This window comes from Heterodontus francisci, chromosome 2 (assembly GCF_036365525.1).
Source record: "Heterodontus francisci isolate sHetFra1 chromosome 2, sHetFra1.hap1, whole genome shotgun sequence".
Classification (NCBI taxonomy): domain Eukaryota; kingdom Metazoa; phylum Chordata; class Chondrichthyes; order Heterodontiformes; family Heterodontidae; genus Heterodontus; species Heterodontus francisci.
Genome location: NC_090372.1, coordinates 84,520,600 through 84,543,213, shown reverse-complemented (window position 1 = coordinate 84,543,213; position 22,614 = coordinate 84,520,600).

Genomic DNA, 22,614 nt, shown 5'->3' with positions numbered 1-22,614 from the left:
TATTCCACTGGCCTGTCCATGTCCTCCTGAAGTCTATCGCTATCCTCGTCACAGTTCACAATGTCAGGGCCAGGTGAGGGGGAGGTTTCACAGTCACCCCCCTCCCCCCCTCCCCCCCTCCTCCCCTCCTCCCCTCCTCCCCTCCTCCCCTCCTCCCCTCCTCCCCTCCTTGCCTTTCTTATCTGACTGTCACAAGGTTTATTCCTTTTAAACAGTGGTTGTGCTAACCACCTCAGTGAGTGTTTTATCTTTTACCTTTAATGTGATTCTGAAAGAACCAATCGGACAGCTTTTCTTGATTTTAAACAGGAAAGAGGTAAGTATTATATTCAACAAGCTAAACCCAATCAAAAATAATTTTTAAAATGCTACACATTCACACACACAATTTAAATGAGGATCTCACACACACACACACAAATCGATTACAAAGTGGAAAGTAGGTTTTTTGGTTGGATTAAAGTCCAGAATAAATAAAAGTTAAATACACAGTCTGAGGTTGGATGATTCGGTGATTGTCCAGCTGGAGTTGTATTCTTGAAATCTTAGGTTGGTCAAAGTGCACTTTGTGGCTGGCCCGCTTTGCTCAAGGTTTTCTTGAAGGCAGAATTGTAGTTGACTCTCTTCCCCTGGTCTCTGGCTGTAGCAGTTTGTCAGCTTGGAGGGTCCGCAGTCACAGACAGTTTTCAAACTTGATGTTTTCTGGAGAGAGAGAGACAGAGGGCTGGATTTTATGTCAGACGGACGGGAGCTGGCCACCGACGTAAAAGTTGGTGACAAATCTGCTTCTGCCTAGCTTGGAGATCAGTCCCATATTTTACGGGTCTCCAGGCTTTAATTGTTCCAAGGTGGGATTTCCACACACTTGAGGGAGGAAGTCCCACCTCATTGAGCTACCCTGTGCCCGAATGTCAGGGACCCCCAAGGGGCGCTGAGAGGCCACCAACTTTCACTGGGCAGCCTTGCCCAGCTCCAGGATGCCTGCTTGCCACGGGTAAAATCCCTGTGGAGGCGGGCAAAGGCCCTTAAATGGCCGTTAATTGACAAATTAAGGGCCTTGATTGGCCTGGTGCAGGCAGACAGTTTTTGTCCCCCAGCCATATGTAAAGTGGAGCGGAGGTGGGAGCGGGTTGGGAACGCCTCCCAGAGCCTCCCGCTCTATTTTACGCCACCCCACCCCCGCCACTATCCGGCTTGCTGGGCTGACGTAAAATTCCGGCCAGAGAGAGGGAAGCACACAGCTTCTCTGCTGGTGCGCACTCAGTTACTGCTTGTCTCTTTGTAACAAAACTCCTAGTTTTACTCAGCCTGGCATGGTTCTCTTAATCCCCTTTGTTTTTAATGAGTCCAAAGTCTAAAACCCAAAACCTCTCTCAGGTGGTATTCTCAGTGTTTACCCCCCTGGAGGGACATCTCCATTTATGAATGCGGAAGAAATGTGACGATAGGAGCATTTCATTAGTTGTGGAAAAGAAAAATAAAAGAAAACACACATTCATTCTCAACACTCACTCCTCAAGTTCACTCATTAATCTTAGATTTTCTGCATCTGGCTTTGTCTGCAACAGCTATGCTGATTTATTATTATTTTTTTTGGAGTTTGTCGGGGGTGGTTATGTGTCAGGTTAGACCCTGGACAATGCGTCAGTGATTAAATTGTTTTTCCCTGAAATGTGGGTAATTTTTAAATGGTAGGGCTGTAAAAGCAGGCTCCGTCAGAATAACCTTGCATTTTGATTTTTGAATTTCTCTACAGAAGTTAGAGGATTATGATTGTATCCATCTCCCTATACCCATTTTGCACATATATGTCAAAGTGCTGGAGAGCTAGCAACATTCCCAGCATCTCCCTTTCCAAAGTGGAATATCTCTTTTGGTGTCGGTTTAACTTTTTGGAGAAGTACCCTACTAGTTTCTCAATGCCTGCCTCATCGTCTTGAAGCAAGACAGCACCTACTTCTAGATCACCAGCATCAACTGCCACTTTAAATGTTTTTTTAAAGTTGGGAGCTGCCACAACCGGTTTGTTTGTTAGTGTGGCTTTTAACCTATCAAAAGCGGTTTGGCACCTCTCTGACCACATTACCTTGGCTCTTTTCTGCAGTAGGTCTGTCAGTGGGGCGGCTATAGTGCTGAAGTTTGGAACAAACTTGTGGTAAAACGCGCACATCCCCTGAAAATGCATGATTTCCCTTTTTGTTGTGAGAACGGGAAAATCCATCAGTGCTTGTACTTTTGCTACCCTGGTCAGCTCTCGCACCTGACCTACAACATGCCCCAGACCGAAGGAAAAAACAAAGGCTATACATACCCACTTGAGCTTTAGCAAACTCACGTTTTGCAAGCTTTGCTACTGGTTAGCTGACTATAACCATTGGAAAAGGGCATCTAATTGGGCTAGGTGGTTCCCCCAGGTCTCACTGTATACCAGCAAATCATTAAGGTATACTACACAGTTGGGGAGACTAGCCACTAACTGGTTCATCAGCCTTTGGAAGGTGGCTGAGGCATTCCTTAAACCAAAGGGCATCACTCGGCACTGAAATAGGCCATCTGGGGTAACAAAAGCAGAGATCTGGCTCGGGGTGTTAAGGGAACCTGCCAATATCCTTTTAGCAAGTCTATTTTAGTAATGTGGCATTTCCTACTCTATCAATACAGTCTTCCAGCCAGGGAATCAGGTAAGAATCAGCTCTGCTCACTGCATTAACATTCATGTAATCAATGCAGAGCCTTATTGAGCCGTCAGACATGGGCACCAGCACAGCTGGGGAACTCCAGCTACTCCGGCTGGGCTCAATCAGTTTGTTCTCCAGCATGTACTGTATTTCCTTGCAAACCTGAGCCAGTTTCTTGGGACCTAGGCGATGGGGGTTCTGTTTTATGGGAGGGGTCCCCCCTACCTCCACATCATGTAGGGCTAGGGTTTTGCACCCTGGTTTGTCTTTGCAGACTTCTTTAAATGCTCTGAGCAGCCTTGCTAAGGCTTCAGTTTGTTCCGCATCTAAATAGGAGAGTGTTTGTGTCTAGGCTATTCAACACTTTGGTGTTGGCTAACCGGGCAGTAGTGGTTCAATTTGGGAATTCTCCCAGGCCTTCCTTTAGCTCTTCATCACTGTCCCTCATATGCCCTCGCTGCCTGACTATCTGACAGACCTGTGTTTGTCTGTCCCCTTCCAGCTGTGATATTTTTTAACATGTAAATGTGGCATAGCCTTTGTTTTTTCCTTCGGTCTGGGGTGTCAATCAAATAATTTACTTGGCTAATCCTTAAGTTAGTCTGTCTATATCAGTAACATTATCAACTAATTACGATTATAGTTATCAGCACTGACCATGTCTCATTTAACTTAAAAGGCATTTCTGGTACACATTTCATTGTAACAGGGATGTTCACGGATTTCTGCCCTTAAAGGGAATTTCAGTGAGTCTTAAAAACTTATCATTTTTTCAATCTTTAATTCTAAAAGGTATAATGTATTAATTATATCTAAATTCTACCAAATTAAGCCTATTATACCTATATTTCATCACCCCCCCCCCCCCCACCACCCCTCCTGACCAGTATAAAGGCGAGCAGTGAAGATAGGTAGTTTTAACAAGTAAAGTCTAAAATTTAAACATGCAATAGAGTGTTACTACTTTTTTTAAAAACAGTGCAATAATATAGAAGGCTGTATCTACAATCATCATAGTTCGTGTTCTTACATGGATCATATAGATTTTATCACAAAGTTCAGAACAATACTATGAAAAGTGTCGGTGATCTGAGGATTGCAAAATGTTTAATGAAATGACTGTATCTTGACATGTCAAACATCAGTCTTCAATCGATGAAACCATATGATGAGCTAGAGAAGTCTGATGAAGCGAGGTAGACACGTCTTTGATGAGATGGACAATAAGGTGTTCAGCGCTGGTCTGAGATTCTATTTGCGGAGTTAGAAAAACTTATAGCAACAAAAGAGAATAAAAGAAAAAACCCTGCAAAGACAATATCACTGAACATAATTTGAAAAAAAATCACTTAAGAATTAAGAATGAGGATAACAATCCCAATTACAGTGAGCACTGGAACTAGGTATGAGAATATACCAAAAGTGCATTCAAATACTCCTGTAACAGCATCAGTAGGCCATTCAAAGGCAGATTTAGCAGCAGAAGTTAACCTTGAAAACTGACCATTTATTCAATCTTTAATTCTAAAAGGTATAATGTATTAATTATATCTAAATTCTACCTAATTAAGCCTATAATACCTATATTTCATAGCATCCCCCTCTCGACCAGTATAAAGGCCAATAGCAAAGATAGGTAGTTTTGACCAAGTGTCATGGTCCTGTAGGTTTTTTCCTCTGGGGAATATGTGGTGTGTCTTTAAGGCTGGCAAAGGATCAGAATTGCTTTAAGAACAAGCAAGCCTCAGGAGTTGGAGAAAGTGCATTTTGGTTGCTGTTGGATATAGCCATTTGAAGACTACAATTCAAAGTGTGCATTCTTGTTACCTTGGATACAGCCACTTGGACTGAGCATCAAGCAATACATTGTTACAATTCAATTCTGAACTGGCTTTTTAGTTTGAAGACAGTCTGTTCTAACAGAACACAGACAGACAGCTGGTGTTAACACCTGAAAGGAGAGCTCTCAGCCATTTAAACTGAAGGAAGAGAATTTAGTCTGTTTATTTATTATTATCTCTCAAAATTCTAAAAAGGTCAAGACAAAACAGAGATCTCTGATAATTTAAACTGAAGGAAAGGAAGTTAGACTGTGACAATCTTTTATCCCTCAAAAACTCTAAAGTCAGATTGATTCTATTAAAAGTGTTCGCAAGTTGTTATCGTTGAAATCCATCGCTGGAGAAGGAAAGCATCACTTACTGCTGGAATTAGACTATGGACTGTTCTACTGTTGAGGATACTTTTTTCCCCCATCAGACGGCTGTGAGGATGTCAAGCAACATTGGGCTGTAAGTTTGCAAGGACTCTATTTTTTTTCTATTTTAAATGTTGTTTATAGCTTCATAGTGTTTAAGAATTTAGTTTTTCTAATTAAAAAGTTAATTTGTTGATTTAAAGACACCTGATTTGGTTAGCCTCATTCAGGGGTTAATAGATGGTACAATTTGGCTGGGTCTTTCTTTAATTTGGAATGTTTAAAATTATATGTTAGGCAACCTATGGAGAGATGGGATTGAATTAACAGTGTGTTTCTCCCACCACAATCAGAATCATATATTTTGATTGGGGGCTTTGACTGGAGCGGTCGGTCGTAACACCAAGTAATGTCTAAAATTTAAACATGCAATAGAGTGCTACTACTTTTTTTTTAAACAGTGCAATAATATAAAAGACTGCATAAACAACCCCTTGACCAATAGCCTGTAGCCAATCTGGAGCTTGCCAAATATTAGTCAATTTAACCTGCGACAGCAAGTGTTGTGCCCTTTTAATAGTTTCCTCAACTGAATAATTGGTAAAGGTAAGAATCAGTTCTATGCCCTGTAACTGGCTACGAACAGTACTAAGCTTTCTATGTTTAACAGGCATATAAATAACACAAGGAGCATAGGAATTTCCAGATCTAGAGGATTTAATTTGTTGGAAAGTGTGACCACAGCAAGTAACATCCTCAGAGGGTGTTATCACCCAGGTGCCAATATCCAGACCACAGTCGGAACACCCAGAGGCTGTAACAACCGTATAAGAGCCATTTCCCAATGAGAAATGTTGCCAATAATCCAGTTAAACAGGAGTAGAGGTAACAGAGCAATTTGCCTTACCTGAACCAGTGCCACAAGGGTTACATTTTTGCCAAGTGTGACAGTTTCGGAATCCCTGATCAGTGCATTCACTCACCTGAATAAAATCATACATCGTTGAGGGAGAGTTAAGAGTGGAATTAAACTGCAAATGCGGACAAGCTACCCTGTCATACGATGCTGTCACTAAGGCCCGAAATGATCCTGAAGACTTAATGAGGCCCAAGTTAAGGATTTTCCATTGCTTATAGTAAATCTCCATTTGTTTTATTAAAGGGACCGTAGGAAGGATATCTAGTCTCCATTCAATAGATTCAGCTAACCCAAACAGTATCCCCTAGTATAGTTCTGTCTGTGGGAAGGGAAGTAATATTATGTAGGATGGCTTGAGAGGTAAGTCTACCCAGGGCTTTTTCACGCTCTATATTAAGACCGAGACCATCTAAAAAGGAATCCTTATACCATGACTTGATTAGACTGAAGTTTCAATAGGGACATATGAATAGATGTCATAAGTTTATTAATTCTAATACCCTCATCTGTGGAGAGAAGTTATTTGTGAATAGTTTACAGACCAGTGCCAACAAGTGATTTCTGTAATTTAATAAAGTCCCCAATCTTTTTGAGGCTGTAGTCTTGATCTCGGTTCCATTGATCTAACATAAGAACCGATTCTGCTAACAGTAGAGAAGACCTTTGGAGTGAGCAAGTGTTCATTAACGTAGAACGCTTCATACGATGTCGGGAAAGATCAGCTAATTTGATGAAATCTGCAAAAGATTGATTTAAGGGTATCTCCGCTCTATAAACATCAGATTGATATATTGGAAGAGAAGTGTTGTCAAACGCCTCTCTAGAGGACTTGTTCGTAGAGAAGTAAGGCTCTGTAGCTGCCGCTCGATCTTGAATCGATAAAGTCCTGTTGGCAAAACTAAAATGTGCTTTAGTCTATTTTTAGTCATATTCCAGCCAATGGGCAGCATAGTGGCGCAGTGGTTAGCACCGAAGCCTCACAGCTCCAGCGACCCGGGTTCAGTTCTGGGTACTGCCTGTGAGGAGTTTGAAAGTTCTGCCAGTGACCACTTGGGTTTCCGCCGGGTGCTCCGGTTTCCTCCCACAGCCAAAGACTTGCAGGTTGATAGGTAAATTGGCCATTGTAAATTGCCCCTAGTATAGGTAGGTGGTAGAAGAATGGTGGGGATGTGGTAGGGAATATGGGGTTAATGTAGAATTAGTATAAATGGGTGGTTGTTGGTCGGCACAGACTCGGTGGGCTGAAGGACCTGTTTAAGTGCTGTATCTCTAAATTAAAAAAAATAATTAAATGAAAAGTAAAAATGTCTCTACACCAGGAATAAAATGAATAGGCTTTAATATCAGGAAATTCTGATGTGTCCTGGATAAAAGTGCCATTCGGAACTTGATTATCTTTAAAGCAGGTGTATGTTCCATCAGAAGCTAACTTGGCGATACAAACAAGAGCCTTTCCACCATGTTTTCTTTTGTGCCATCGCAATCTTCCAATGTTATAATGAATGGGACCATCACATGCATTACCTCCCCTCCATATGTCACTTAGGTTAAATGCAGTAAAATGTTTGATCTCTGCATCTCTGCAGGAAATCGCATAGTGTGAGATGTTCAAGTAGAAAGACATTTCTGGCATGTCACATGCACTGCTTGCATCCAGAAGACTTTTAACAAAGAATCCAGCAGTACCTTTCAGATGCCAATCTTGAGGCAGGTAAGATGATGCTAGGCGATACTTGTTGTCTGACGAGCTGGGGTGCTTCTTTCTGCAAACATCAGCAAACATCAGCCATCCTGTCATAAGTCCATGAATTCTTAAAAGATTCAGAGTAGAATTTTGAGGAGCAAAAAACTGTTGAATAGGGAAAGCCACCATCCACAGGGAGTAAAACCATAGGTTTATTATGGTGCCAGAGATGAACTGATGAGCTCATTTTAAGAACATACTGACGAATAGGAGAAGTGGAGCTAAATACACCTGATTCTTGAGATGACTCACAATGATTCCACATCATGCCCTTATGGGGATCTGTTTTTGCAATTGAAAATATTAGGTTGAGGGGAAAGTCAGTGGGTGCGAAATTTGATGTAGGATGTTGTCCAACCCCATCAGTATGAGGATAAGTTTTCTGTTTACCCCATTCAATAAAGTAGCAATGTCCCACCTGTTCAAAGCATTGCTCATTGTGTGTTTTTTCACCTAGGTCACCAGCTGACATCTGAAAAGTCAGATTTTCATCCCTAACATTAAGTCAGTTAACCTGTTCAGTTTCTTTTCGAATCGACTGAATTTTAAGAGTCTTTGCCAAAATTGTGGTATCGAATTCAACTTGTGTAGGTGATTTATAAAGCCATATGATAGCACAATTGGTTGAGGCTGAGGTACCAGAAGGAAGCGGTACCTTAGACATCATGGATCTGTTATTAGAAATTGTAAGAGAACGATGTTGTCTAGAAGCGAGCGTGGAAGCCACAGCAGGAATTTTTACTGCTCTGGTTGATAGGAAGGTCTGGAAATAAATCTTCTGTAATTTGAGTCTGAGTATAAGCACCATATTTAATAATAGTCCATAAAATAGTAACTAAAGGAACAAACAGAAGAATAATCAAGGCTGAAGTAAAACAACAGTATCTCAATACATTCTGTACTCGAGAGCAAGTCCCATCACTAAAAGACTGATGCTTTGTTCCTTTCCCACAGTTTCTCCATCATCTGTTGCTGTGGCTTGACTATTGCTCGTTGCGTCAGGTATGGTTTCCAGTGAAACCAACCCTTGAGGCGCTGCGAAGGTCTGCGTGGGGGAGGAACAGTTATTGATGCAGTTGGTTGTAGTTCGATTAGTGTAGTTTCCGATGCTGTTCTTCAGGCTGTGTCCTAAAAGACAGTGTACAACTGTGCCTTGTACTGTTCCTCCATTCCTGTACCCTTCAGGACACCTCTTCAGGTTGTCTACAGAGACAATTTTAAGAGATTGCTTGCCATTCGGCTGCTTAGCAAATATTTTGACAGTTCTTTCATTAATAACAGAATGTATTTGAACAGGTTTCTTCCACTTAGGTCTCAAACCAGGTTTCTGTTCAAACTTTTTCTCCTGAAACCACTTCCCGGTTACAGGTTGCCAAGCCTTGTTAGTTACCTGTTTTTGTCTATTCTTCTCTCTGATCCTCTGATCAATTTTATGAATTTGATCTGTTATTTCTTGTTTCAAATCTAATTGTTGCTGTCGGGTCAAGGAGTCAGAAAGCGTAGAGGCAATAAAAGAACCGTAAATGGTGTATGCATTTCAACACTATACATTAAATAATACAGTGTTCTAGGGAACACTGTCCCTGATGCACATGTGGGCACATTATTTAGTAATAGTTGCACCTCCGGAATGATGGCGGCCCACTTATTCCCTCTGATTCTCAACAGTTTGGTCAATAGATTTTTTACTTCCTGGTTTTTACGTTCCACCAGGCCCGCTGACTGCGGATGACGTAGTGTGGTGTGCTCTAACCCAATCCCCCTTTGCACACAATAGTCTTTGAAAACCTTTGAAACAAAGGCTCTGCCTTGATCAGAGTGTGGGACTTTGGGTGCACCAGCTACAGTAATGATGGCAGCAACAGCATTGACAAGTGCGGTTTCTGAAACAGTTTTTGTGGGGACGTGCCAGCAGAAAGAAGTGCAGCCATCAACACAAATGAGAACATGTTTATACCCTATTGATGGGGGAAGTGGTTCAATGACATCAACAAAAAATTTCTCCATTGATTTATTAGGCTTCACAGGGGCCAACAGTGGCAGTTTAATAAGTGATGATTTGTTGTTAAATTACATGGCTCACAATTTGCCACATATGTTTTACAGGCTTTAAGCATACCAGGCCACCAATATAAAGGAGTCAATTTACAGAATGTTGTTCAGGTACCACTATGTGCCTCACCTATACCCTCGTGAGCTTCTTTCACAAGCTCATTCAAAAAGGAGGCCCATTTGTTGTATCGGATTTGAGTGGCTCTTCTCTCATCAGAGGCCATTCGCAAAGCTGATCTCAGTCTGGTATTTCAGTATAAATTGTAATGGAGTGTATCCCTTGAAGGGGTCGTGCTTTAATGAGATACTGAACTATCATTGTCATGACTTTCTTTATTGTTGTACCGTCTTTCAACATTGAAAAAATTATAAGAATGAAACTGAACTGGCACAATGGGATTTTCATTGTAAAAACCTGCAACTGCTACTTTAGGAGATGTTTTAACATGAAGATTAAGTGGGACCTGCAAGTCCCTTTGCTCCAGATCTATAACCTTCTGTACATCGTGGCACAGTTGCTGTAATTTCAAGTAATCATCGAGGGAAAAATTGAATGGGCCTTTTGCTGCCTCACCTACTCTAGCATATAGACTCATACTCTAGCATGAGAGCTCAGCAAAAGTCGATGTAAAAGATCTAGCAAAGTTCAAGCGTCCTAAACTTGCCTGAAAATTTTTCAAGGTTCGGGGATATTGAATTGTGTCTAGTTTCTCTTTATAGGACTAATTTAATCCCCTACCACTTCCAGTTATACAGAGGCCTAAGAAAGCTACTTTCTCTCGAATGAACTGACTCTTTTTAATGTTGTTCAGGAATCCAACAGCAGTGAGCCAGGATAAAACTGTATCAACAGCCTGAAAGTGTTCTTGGAGGCCATTATGTGAAACACAAATGTCATCCACGTAAGAGTTGGTATTGGGCTGGTCTTTTAAAAGATTGATAACATGAGCAGAAAAAAGAACGGGACTGTTTTGAAATCCCAGGGGTAATCTAGTCCAACAGTATTGAAAGCCGTCAGGGGTGGTCATCACAGTCTTTCTTTAAGTGGGTGAGACCAAAAACCATTAGCCAAGTCAATACAAGATTTAAATTTTTCTCTTTTTATGCTGGAAAGAAGGGCAGTGGAATTCAGCTGCTGAGCAATGTTCAGCGCTGAGACTTTATTGAGGGATGTGTAATCAACCACTAATCTCCATCTGCCATCAAGTTTAGGGACATCAAACAATGGTGAATTAGTTCTAGCGGGCATTTTTATAAGGACACTTTATTCCTCTAAATCCCTAATAGTGTCAAGTATATCTAATTTCCCTTTATGATCCTGAATAGGGCACTGTTTCCTGGGCTTGTGCCAGCCTGCATCAAGAGAGCGAGGTTTTATATCTACCTTGCCACATTGATTCGGATGACGCTGTAGATAAGGGTAGTACTTGTGTAGAAGCTGTTCCAAAAGACCCTTATCCCCCTGCTCTAGGCAGGTGCAGTCTAGCTGTGCCTGAATATATATCGGTCAGTCATCCTGGTCCATGGACGCCTCCACAGGCCTGAACATGATCTTAAGAAAGCATTTAATATCAGGCTGTCTTATAATAAGAGGGCAAACTAAATCAGGTACCAATCCCACTACTGCTGGCCATCAGGATAAGCAGATAATGCATCTTCACAAGCTAGTCTAAGTGCAGAATTCTGATACTGGTTAGCCAGACAACCGTGAACAATTTCCCAGTTTCCATGTGTAAGGTCCTTGCCTAATCAATAGGCAGCTACCAAACCATTCGATTTGACTGTATTTTGAAGGATTTCTTTGTTTGAGCCCATAACATGCCCAACCTGGGTTGCGGTCAGGAGGTGGGCATAAATTTGAATCCAGTTGTTGCACCTATTGATTGGGGGGACTAGATCAGAGTTTAGCATCGTGGAGAGGAGCTGCTGTAAATGTGCAGCACTCCAGCCTTGACAGCACATATCAAGTCTATCAAGGTTGTTTAAAATCCATCTTGTTTTATCTTGGTTGCTGAGACCGGGCTTGCTACACATGGCTTATATAGAGTTAAGATTCACATTGCCTAGGGGCTTAATTTGAGACTGCACAGGCTGTCGCACAAACAGAGGAAAGCCTGCAGCATCATCATTAGCAAAAGCCTGAACAAGGGCCTGTTTCATTTGAAAGTGATGTATCAGTAGCTGTCTATAATCCTTTCACAAATTCTGATCATGAACCTTATTGCGAGGAAGTCATCTGATCCAGAACCCATGGCCACCACACACATAGGGAGACTCAGGACCAACTATTCTACTATAGATTCCCCAACCCTGCCATGCACCAGTCATTAGGCCACCCAATTTTGCAGACGTGCACTTCGTCATTAAGGAATGTTGTGGGTCTGGGATATCAGTCCGATTAACCCACCGGATACGTTCTATCCCTTCCGCCTGGGAGTCAGCCACAATAGTACCATGAGCTCTAACTGAACCATCGGCATCAAAATTATCTGTCTCAAAGACAACTATCTGATTTGCCTGAGGCAGCAGAATGGGATTCTGTAATCTACTGAGACAAGTTGATGGATCACCCAACAGCAAAATTAAGCTAATCCCTTCAACATTAGCTGTTATGTCTGAATGGAACTGGAACTAGGAGTTAGAATGTGTCAGGACCTAGTCGCAGATAGGAGTTAAAGTGAACTTTAAAGGAAATTTCCAAACCTCAAAAGGCAGTTCTGATTTAAGATCCACAAACCGTGATCAAGAGTTTGCCGTCTCTAGATACTTAAATCGGGGTCTTAGTACCACTGGCAGTAAAACACTTCTTCCGTACTTACAAATCTAAAATAAACATTACAGACAAATAGATAAGTACAGGATTCCGTAAACAACAAGACACGTTTTGGGTGCCAACTGAAGTGATTTATGACTTTAACCCCTTATAGGGACTAAACCAAATCAGGAGTACATCCCTATGAAGCTCCCTTAATTAAGTTCAAACCAGACAAACTCTTATAGATACTTATTTGGGTCCAAAGAATTGAACTAGCTTTCCATCAAAGAAAGAAAACTAACAGAAAATATTACTATCTTTCAGATATTTTAAAAAATAATAACGGCTAAGTCATAAATATCCCAGATATTATAAGGGTCTGGGAAACACTCTTCAATACATATCTCTCCACTTAAATAGACACAGAGAGGGGGTTCTTGTAGTTGTATACATGAGACGATTTATTAACTTTTATATATTTATTAAAGAATTTAACATGCAATACACTTTTAAGTGGATAAGTATACTACAATATCAAAGATTACTAAGAAATGTAAAACATAATCTTATTTCCAAAATAGAACCCAAAAGTTCAACCTTGACAATGTTACAGCAAAATATTTCAGAATATCCATCAAAATTCAAGGTAAACTGTTACCTTAAATTCCCCAAGTAAGCCTCCTGCTTAACAAGACAAAACACTCTTGGTTAAGAGCAGAATTCTCTTGTCAAGCAATCAGCCGTTCTTACCATAGGTTGAGAAGCATTGATGAGGAATTTCAATACCCCTGATTTTTCGATTCAAAACTCTCACATTTATACTGTTTCTACTCTATTAACTCATCTTTTGGAATATAGGTATTACCATTCTGAGCATGTTTTCCCGCTTTTGTGCTCCATATATGGTAATATCATTAGCTACTTATTCTCAATTAATTATCTCATGAAGTTGTGAGCTTTTATCTGATCAAAATGTTTGTAGTGTTTTATAGTAACCCTAAGACCTAACTTTACAAATGTGTTTTATACTTAAAAGATTTTTCGTTAAATTTGTGCAGTAACTGTTTTTGTAATATTCCATTTTGTGATTGCTCATCTGTGATGGTTCTTAGATGGTATCTTGTACCATCTCCTTAAGTCAGTCTGTCTATATCATTAACATTGTCAACGAATTACGATTATAATTATCAGTACGGACCATGTATAGCCTGCCTCATTTAACTTAAAAGGTGTTTCTGGTGCACATTCCATTGTAACAGGGATGTTCATGGATTTTTAACTCTGCCCTTAAAGGGAATTTCAGTGAGTCTTGAAAACTTACCATTTATTCAATCTTTAATTCTAAAAGGTATAATATATTAATTATATCTAAATTCTACCTAATTAAGCCTATTATACCTATATTTCACCACAACTTCACCCTGGCTTAGGAAGTTACTGGCCTCAAATGCAGAATACTGTTAGTATTTTAGCAGTGAAAACCACAAGAAAACCTGTATTGAAGTTTAAAAACTTTTTTTTACTAGGGATCAATTTGGTTTCCCACTTACAATATTCCGTTTGTCATTGGGTTACGATCATGGACTAGAGCCCCCAAATTTCTGTTACGGCCAGGTGAAGACGGTGTCACAGTCGCCCCTCTTTCCCTTTCACTTATCTGACCACAACAGGGTTTATTCCTTTTAAACAGTGGTTGTGCTTACCACTTCAGTGAGTGTTTTACTTTTTACCTTTAATGTGATCCTGAAAGAATCAGACAGGTTTTCTTGAGTTTAAACAAGAAAGAAGTAAGTTTATTATACTCAACAAGCTAAACCCAATCTGAAATAATAAAAAATCCACGACATGTTCATGCACACATTCACACGAGGATCACACACACACACAAATAGATTACAAATTGGAAAGTAGGTTTTTTGGTTCGATTAAAATCCAGAATAAATAAAAGTTAAATACACAGTCTGAGGTTGGATGATTCAGTGATTCCAGCAGGAGTTGTATTCTTGAAGTCTTAGGCTGGTCAAAGTGCACTTTATGACAGGCCCGCTTTGCTCAAGGTTTTCTTGGAGGCAGAATTGTAGTTGGTTCTCTTCCCCTGGTCTCTAGCTGTAGCAGTCTGTCAGCTTGGAGGGTCCACAGTCGCAGACATTTTTCAAACTTGATGTTTTCTGGAGAGAGAGAGGGAAAGGGAAGCACACAGCTTCTCTGCTGCTGCACACTCAGTTACTGCTTGTCTCTTTGTATGTAACAAAACTAGTTTTACACAGCCTGGCATGGTTTTCTCAATCCCCTTTGTTTATAATGAGGTCCAAAGTCTAAAATCCAAAACCTCTCTCAGGTGGTATTCTCAGTGTTGACCCCCCACCCCCCCCCCCCCCCCCACCTCCGGAGGGACGTCTCCATTCATGAATGCCTCGAGATGGCTTTGAATGTCCCGCTAATGAGCATGATCTGGATAATCTACTCAGCTAGCCAAAGCATTGCCCTGGCTGGGCTTCTTGTTAGACATGTGTCTCTGATTTGATCTCCTGATATTTCAGATGCCGATTGCGGTGGCCGTCTTGGTTGTCAGGTTTTTTTAAGTTAACTGTAGGATTTTTTCCATAAAAAGTTTAATGTAAGTTTCCAGCCGATTAATTAATATTTCTTGTTTGACATATAACATTTTCTTGACAACAATATTTTCAAGTTTTCTGTCATCTGCAACTTTTGAAATTGTGCCCTGTACGCCTAAGTCCAGCATCTTTAATATGCATCAAGAAAAGTAGTGGTCCTAGTACTGACCCCTCGGGAATCACACTGTATACCTTCCTTCTGTCTGAAAAACAACCATTCACTACTACTCTGTTTCCTGTCACTCAGTCAACTTTGTATCCATGCTGCCACTTTCCCTTTTATTCCATGGGCTTCAACTTTGTTGTCACGTCTATTATCAAATGCCATATGGAAGTCCATATACACCATATCAATCGCATTACCCTCATCAACCATCTCTGTTACCTTATAAAAAAAACGCAATCAGGTTCGTTAAACAAAATTTGCCTTCAATAAATCCATAAAAGCAAAATACTGCGGATGCTGGAAATCTGAAATAAAAACAAAAAGTGCTGGATTTACTCAGCAGGTCTGGCAGCATCTGTGGAGAGGGAAAGAGAGTTAACATTTCAGGTCTGTGACCTTTCATCTGATGATTATGGCCAGTACCTCTGTAATTTCCACCCTTACTTCCCTTAGCATCCTTGGATGCATCCCACCCAGTCCTGGTGACGTATCAACTTTAAGTACAGCCAGCCTTTCTCATACTTCCTCTTTATCAATTTTTAGCCCATCCAGTATCTCAACTACTTCCCCTTTCACTCTGATTTTGGCAGTATCTTCTTTCTTGGCAAAGACAGATGCAAAGTATGCATTTTGTACCTCAGCCTCGATGCATAGATTCCATTTTGGATCTCTAATTGGCCCCACCCCTCCTTTTGCTACCTGTTTACTATTTATATGCTTATAGAAGACTTTTGCATTATGTTTTATGTTAGCTGCCAGTCTCTTCTCATTCTCTCTTTGCTTTTCTGATTTCCTTTTTCATTTCCCCTCAGAACTTTCTATATTTAGCCTGGTTCTTAATTGTATTATCAACATGACATCTGTCATATACCCCTTTTTCTGCTTCATCTTACTTTTTCTCTCTCTCATCATCCAGGGAACTATGGCTTTGGTTGTCCTACCTATCCCCCTCATGGGAATGTACCTTGACTGTACCCAAACCAATTTCCACTTTAAAGGCAACCCATTGTTCTGTTACAGTTTTGCCTGCCAAGCAGCACTTCTGGCTGAAGATGGTGGCAAATGTTTCAGCTTTGTCTTTTGCACTGACGTCCTGGGCTCCCCCATCATTAAGGATGGGGATATTTGTGGAGCCTCCTCCTCTGGTTAGTTGTTTAATTGCCTGCCACCATTCACGACTGGATGTGGCTGGAGTGGAGAGCTTTGATCTGATCTGTTGGTTGTAGGATCACTTAGCTCTGTCTCTCACATGCTGCTTCCGCTGTTTAGCATGCATGTAATCCTCTGTTGTAGCTTCACCAGGTAAGCCTGGTACTGCTCCTGACATGCTCTCTTGCACTCCTCATTAAACCAGAGTTGATCCCATGGCTTGATGGTAATGGTAGACCGAGGGATATGCCGAGCCATGAGGTTACAGATTGTGGTTGAATACAATTCTGCTGCTGCTGATGTTCCACAGCACTTCATGTGGATGCCCAGGTTTCTGTTCTGAATTTATCCTATTCAGCACGGGTGGTGGTGCCACACAACATGATGGACGGTATTGTCAGCGTGAAGTCGGGTCTTCGTCTTCACAAGGACTGTGTGGTGGTCACTCCTACCAGTGCTGTCATGGACAGGTGCAACTGCGACAGGTAGATTGGTGAGGGTGAGGTCAAATAGGTTTTACCTGTTGTTGGTTTTCTCACCATCTGCCACAGACCCAGTCTGGCAGCTTTGTACTTCAGGATTCAGCCAGTAGTAGTGCTACTGAGCTACTCTTGGTGATAGGCACTGAAGTCTGTGCCCTGGCTAACCTCAGGGCTTCTTCCAAATGGTGTTCAACAAGCAGCAGTACTGATTCATCAGCTGAGGGAGAGCGGTAGATGGTAATCAGCAGGGGGTTTCCTTGCCCATTTTTAACCTGGTGCTATGAGATTTCATGGGATCCGGAGTCATGTTGAGGACTCCCAGGGTAGTTCCCTCCCAACTGTACACCACTGTGCTGCCATCTCTGGTGTGTTTGTCCTATCAGTGGGACAGCCGGTGGGACAGGACATACCCAGGGATGGTGATGGAGGTGTCTGGGACACTGGCTGTAAGGTATGATTTGGTGATTATGACTAGTCTGTGCAACAGCTCTCCAAATTTTGGCACACGTCCCCAGATGTTCGTGTGGAGGACTTTGCAGGGTTGACAGGGCAGGGTGTGCCATTGTCGTTTCCGGTGTCTAGGTCTGGCTTTATTCTTATTCGACTCCTCTGTTGCAGTATGGTACAACTGATTGGCTTGGTAGGCCACTTCAGAGGGCAGTTAAGGGTCAACCACATTGCAGTGGGATCGGATTCACATATCGGCCAGATCAGGTAAGGGTTTCCTTCCCTAAAGGACATTAGTAAACCAGATGGTATTTTACAACAATCTGGTAGTTTCATGGTTAGTATTACTGAGACTAGCTCCAATCCCACTGCCAATTACTTTAAATCTACGCATCCTCATTAATGACCTCTCTGCTAAGGGAAATAGGTCCATTCTATCTAAGCTCCTCAATTTTATATACCTCAATTAAATCTTCCCTCAAACTCCTACATTTCAACAAAAACAGCCCCAGCCTATCCAACTTGTCCTCATGGCTAAAATTTTCCACTCCTGGCAGCATCCTTGTAAATCTCCTCTGTACCTTCTCTAGTGCAATCACATCTTTCCTGTAATGTGATAACCAGAAGTGTATGCAGTACCCCAGCTATGTCTTAACTAGTGTTTTATACTGTTCTAGCCTAACCTCCCTGCTTTTATTCCATGCCAATAAAGGAAAGTATCCTGTCTGCCTTCCGAACCACCTTACCTACCTGTCCTGCTACCTTCAGTGATCTGTGGACATGAACTCTAATGTCCCTCTGTTCCTCTACACTTCACAGTATCCTGTCATTTATTGTGTATTCCCTTGCCTTATTTTCCCTCACACTTCATGTGCATTACCTGATATTTCTCCAGATTGAATTTCACTTGCCATGTTTCTGCCCACCTGATCAGTCCATTGATAACTTCTTGCAGTCAACAGCATTCTTCCTCACTACCAAACACACAACCAATTTTTGTATCATCTGCAACTTCTTAGTCATGCCCCCGACATTTAAATGGAAATTATTAATATATACCACAAACAGCAACGGACCTAGTACTGAGCCCCGTGTAAACAGCCTTTCAGTCACAAAAACATCCATCGACCATTACACTTTGCTTCCTGTCATTGAGCCAATTTTGAATGCAACTTGCCACTTGTCCTTGAATTCCATGAGCTCTGACTTTTCTGATCAGTCCACCATATGCAACCTTGTCAAAGACTTGCTAAAATCCATGTAGACTACATCAAACATGCTATCCTCATCAACCTTCCCTTAGCAAATCCATACAGAGTGTCCTTAATTAATCCATGCCTTTCTAAATGTCCCTCAGAACTTTTCCCAATAATTTTCCCCCATTTTACTTGTCAGTATTTTTTATGCCCTCTTTTTGCTTTCCTAATTTCCTTTTTAATTTCACCCCTGCACTTTCTATACTCCTCTAGGTTTCTGAAGCATTGAGTTCTTGCTATCTGACTTAAGTTTCCCTTTTTTGCCTTATCCCACTCTGTATGCTCTTTGACATCTACAGATGTCTCACCCTTTTTCTTTGGGGAAACATATTTGTTCTGAACCATCTCTATCTTGAATACCTCCCACTGCTCTGACACTGATTTACCTTCAAGTAGTTGTTTCCAGTACATTTTTGCCATATCACATCTCAGCTTAACAAAATTAGCTTTTCCCCAATTTAAAACATTTACTCTTGGTCTATCTATGTCCTTTTCCATAATTAGGCTAAATCTAACTGAAGTGAGATCAAGACTAACAAAATGCTCTCCTACTGATAGCCCTTCCACCTGCCCAGCTTCACTTCCTAAAACTAAATCCAAAATTGCTCCTTCTCTTGTTGCGCTTGTGACACACTGGCAAAAAAGTTCTACAAAATGCATTTTAAATATTCTGTACTAATTATTTTAATGTATATTGACATTATACAGTTTCCCCAATGGACCAATGTGAGCTACATACCTCAGGACATGAACATCGGCCCCTTTCTCATTGTTTATATGCAACCCTTCAGTGACATAGCCCAATTGCAGGAAGCCAGTTTCTTCATCTTATGCCAAAGTCCCTTAGCTTTAAGTCTACACCATCTCACCCCCATTGCTCCCAAGCTTCAGTCTCCGACACTCAGACATGGATAAGCTGAAATCACCTACAGCTTAGAATCTGCAAAACCAAATACATTCATTTCATCAGCACATAACTGTTATCTGTCTCATCAGCCTCCTCAAAGTTCTGCTGGATTTCAACTGGAGTTTCCTGCTCCCCCTGTAAAACACTTTCAGATATCTTTTTGTACACGAAGAGTGCTATGAACAAGTAGGTTGTACCATTTCGCTTGTGTATCATATGCAAATGAGTTGATTTTTTTTTGTTTTATTTTTTTAATTTAGAGATACAGCACTGAAACAGGCCCTTCGGCCCACCGAGTCTGTGCTGACCAACAACCACCCATTTATACTAACCCTACAGTAATCCCATATTCCCTACCACCTACCTACACTAGGGGCAATTTATAATGGCCAATTTACCTATCAACCTGCAAGTCTTTGGCCATGGGAGGAAACCGGAGAAACATAATTGTTTCTATGGCGAAAGCGGGAACAGGCTACTGAGTTGGATGATGAGCCATGATCATAATGAATGGCGGAGCAGGCTCGAAGGGCCGAATGGCCTACTCCTGCTCCTATTTTCTTTGTTTCTATAATCTCACTTAAACTTTGCTACCTACTGTCTCGTTAACAGAAATACAATGCACAACAATTTTTAAGTATTGTATATGAGGGAGATGTCTGATGAAATGTCAATGAGCTCTTCTGATAGCTGTGATGGGGCAGAGGGTGGCAGTTTAGCTTCAATATTCTCACTAAAGGTGTTTGTAGCCCATCATGTGCTCCTACCCACTGCCCCCAGATGCTGAAATAGGGCAAATCAAAGGCATCCTGTGTGACAATGGCTATCCTGATCTGATCATTGCTCGCTGTATATCACGCAAACTTATGAACGGCCCTAAGGCCGTCATTTTAGGCCCTGAAAAGTGTCCAGTCTATCTCAGATTACCCTAGAAGGGTAATGTATCCCAAAAACTTGAGCAACAGGTGAAGCTAGCTGTTTCACGCTACTGCTATGCAGTAGCAACATGTGTGGTATTCACCACTAACAGGATGCTACTGTCAAGCCAAAAAGACATTCTGCCTATCAGAGAAATGAATAATGTGATGTATGAATTTCAATGCCATTTCAAGGCCATACGTCCCAAAGACTGGCGTATTGTATCAAACAAAATGTCCCTTCTGCTGTTTGCGAAGGCAAGGTACAGGCTGTACACAACCAGTCCATGTTTGCAAAACTCAAAACAGTGTCCAACATTAGATGTGATTCTGAGATTGGACGATTTGCTAAATAATCCTCAGTGTGCCAAGAATTATGTTGACAACCAATTTAAGATTGTCAGTAGGGCTCGCAGTGTGGTGCATTTGCGTGCACTGGAAGCTACATATATTAATACACAGGGCCCTGTTCTTTGCAGACAGAAAGAACATGTACACACATTGCGCTTGTTTCAGCTAAACAAAATAAGTGACAGCCATTCGCTGGTTCATTCCTCAGGGCAATGCCCTTGACCAATCAGAGTCAAGCTGCCTGGTTTAAATTTCAAACAAAGCTTGGCATACTGTCAGTCACCATAAACTGGTGCATTCTCCATGGCAACACTTCTACCAATCAGAGTCCACTTGCTAACCAATCAGCACTCTCTTCTCATACAGTATAAATTTGTTGCTTTCCCTTACATTGGTATTCTTGCAAATTGTCCTAATGAGTGCAAGATGAAAAGCTTCTACAAAATTTCTCTATTTTCATCAATACTCAAGTTCTGTACTGCCAAACGACTGATAATTTTTATTGCCTCAGCAGAAATATAGAGTAATCGACACCATTGTTGGGCATGTAATCTCAACTCACATTTGCACTTTTAACTTTTTTGTGTGTTTGCTGGTAAAATGGTAAGATAAGCAGAGTGTGACAATTTTTATCATTGAGTGCTTTCATTCCTTGATTACTGCCTATTGTACTGCCTATTGATTATCTGCTAAAATGATATGCAAGATGGGTGAAAACACCAGCAACATTGCATGGAGTGGGCAACTGTCATTGTGGACAGCTCAACTAATCAGAATAACAGCTCCAGACCAGGAGTAAGCAAGCACCACTCAGTGAGCTCCAACAGGGTACATCATGGCATTCAACACATCTGGATTGAGTTCAGGGGCGGGGCTGATGCATCTCATGAAGAAAAGTAATGATTTTTGTATAAGAAAGCAGGAAATGATGAAATTTCTAAGAATACATTTAGAGCACTGCCTAATGCAGTAGTGGAGACCTAGAATGGGAAAAAATTGGATTAAAATTTCATGATCAATGGAAAATTTAATTTACAGGTGCACAAAGTGGTTTGTTGAGAATAAGATGGATAACTTGAAGAAATATTTTGCAGATGTTTATTCAGAATTTGATAGAAATTTTCCAATTGGTTTGAAGAAAAGACTGCATAAAGTTTCTGAACTAGAATCAACTTTTAATCAGAAGCTCTTTTTCTACTCTTCAGAATGTAACTTTACCAGTTCCAAAACTGGTTGAATTCTGGTGCAAGAAAAGATGGAAGAGTGGTGAAAGCGTTTCTGGTGACAGTTATGGACACTTTACTGAAGAACTATGAACTGAAAATTAGAAACCACATGCTGCAGAAAATTTAAAAGCTATAATTGAGCCATCAGTTTGTCATTTGCTGGATCTGTCTGGCAGAATCAAACCTCAGCTGATTTTGCATCTTCACTTGCACTGAATGAATCCTGCAGCACAGCACAGATAGTGTTTTGCATATGATTTATAGAATCATAGAGTGATAGAGCACAGGAGGCCATTCAGCCCATCATGCCTATCTAATTAACCCACTTCCCTGCCCTTTCTCCATTGACTAACAATGTTAAAAAGACAAGTCAAAAGGCATTGTGTCTTAATGCGTGGAGCATTCACAATAAGATAGCTGAATTAACAGCGCAAATAGATATAAACGGTTATGATTTAGTAGCGATTAAAGAGACATAGCTGCAAAGTGACCAAGGATGGGAACAGCATCCAGGGGTAATCAGTATTTAGGAAGGACAGGCAAAAAGGGAAAGGAGGTGGGATAGGATTGTTAGTAAAGGAGGAAATCAATGCAATAGTGAGGAAGGATACTGGCTCAGAAAATAATGATGTGGAATCTGTATGGGTGGAGCTAAGAAACACCAAGGGACAGAAAACATTGGTGGGGGTTTTCTATAGGCCCCCAAACAGTAGTGGAGATGTAAGGGGTGGCATTAAACAGGAAATTAGAGAC